General features: G+C 44.0%; 2 non-coding genes across 2 annotated transcripts; both read left to right on the forward strand.

The window, feature by feature from the left end:
• The first annotated feature begins 250 nt into the window (after positions 1-250).
• trnaq-cug (transfer RNA glutamine (anticodon CUG)) lies at positions 251-322 on the forward strand. Its single transcript has one exon. It is a non-coding gene; the product is annotated as a tRNA-Gln (tRNA).
• A 422-nt stretch (positions 323-744) lies between these two features.
• Positions 745-827, forward strand: trnal-cag (transfer RNA leucine (anticodon CAG)). The gene has a single exon. It is a non-coding gene; the product is annotated as a tRNA-Leu (tRNA).
• The last annotated feature ends 390 nt before the right edge of the window (positions 828-1,217 follow it).

Genomic DNA, 1,217 nt, shown 5'->3' on the forward strand with positions numbered 1-1,217 from the left:
CTACAGATGCAAGCTTTAATGCTAAAATCAGTTTACTGCTGTGGGGTGATATTGGTATGGAAATAATAATGAAATAGCTTTGACATTGTCTGTAGCCAACAGGGAAAAAATGAATGAAGGAAGACAGGAGCTCATAGAGATCCTCGTCACCAAACAACCTACGCAGCCACAGGAAGAACATGCAAACTCCACACATAAAGGCCAGCAGGTGGAGAGTGGTAGGAGGCAGCAGGGGAAGAGCCGTGGAGGAGGTTCCATGGTGTAATGGTCAGCACTCTGGACTCTGAATCCAGCGATCCGAGTTCAAATCTCGGTGGAACCTGCTGTGAGCAAGTAGGGAGTGTTGTGGTAGTTGTCTCCCCCAGTTGTCTTCCCCAATCAACAGAAATAATGATGTTCTTCTTGTTAATACTGAACAGACAACAACTGCCCTCACAATGTACACATTGTTTCATGCAGAATGCATCCAACTGGGACAAAACACTTTGTGTTAAAAATGCACATTTGACGTCCTGTGAACTGTGATATACTAAATCTTTTTCAGCAAAATATATACAATGGTAGTGAGGATAGTGGAAGGCGCCCAAAGTGAGTAAAGTCATTCAGTCATAAAAATCAGTCGGTCCCTTTTCAGAGTAAAAGGATCTTGTTCGGATTACTTGTTGAGGAACAAAATGTCTTGAAAAATGTCATTTCTGATCTCTAGCTCTATCAAAAAGTTTAGAATGAAGCTGTCCCTTTGAAGTCAGGATGGCCGAGTGGTCTAAGGCGCTGCGTTCAGGTCGCAGTCTCCCATGGAGGCGTGGGTTCAAATCCCACTTCAGACAACAGATATTTAGACAACTTTGACAACAAAGTACACCAAACCTGGTGCCTGTACTATGAAGCAGGATTTGGGGTTAGTGAGGGATCTTCAGGTTAAATCCTGGGTTTTCAGTCTTACTACAATGGTTCACTTCTTACCACGGTCCATCACCATGGTAACTTACACTGAACAGCTAACCTGCTCAACAGCAGTTTATGTTCAAGATTGAGATCACTCCACTGAAAATCAGTTCTCTTCTGTAAAAGACCCACGACACATCGGAGCGTGAGTTGTGAGGGATCACTGAGGAGTGTGAGGCTTTTTCGGGACCGGCAAAACACCCTGACGAGGATCTCTATGAGCTCCTGTCTTCCTTCATTCATTTTTTTCCCTGTTGGCTACAGACAATGTC

This window comes from Stegastes partitus, unplaced genomic scaffold (assembly GCF_000690725.1).
Source record: "Stegastes partitus isolate 25-593 unplaced genomic scaffold, Stegastes_partitus-1.0.2 Scaffold5053, whole genome shotgun sequence".
NCBI classification, from domain to species: Eukaryota; Metazoa; Chordata; class Actinopteri; family Pomacentridae; genus Stegastes; species Stegastes partitus.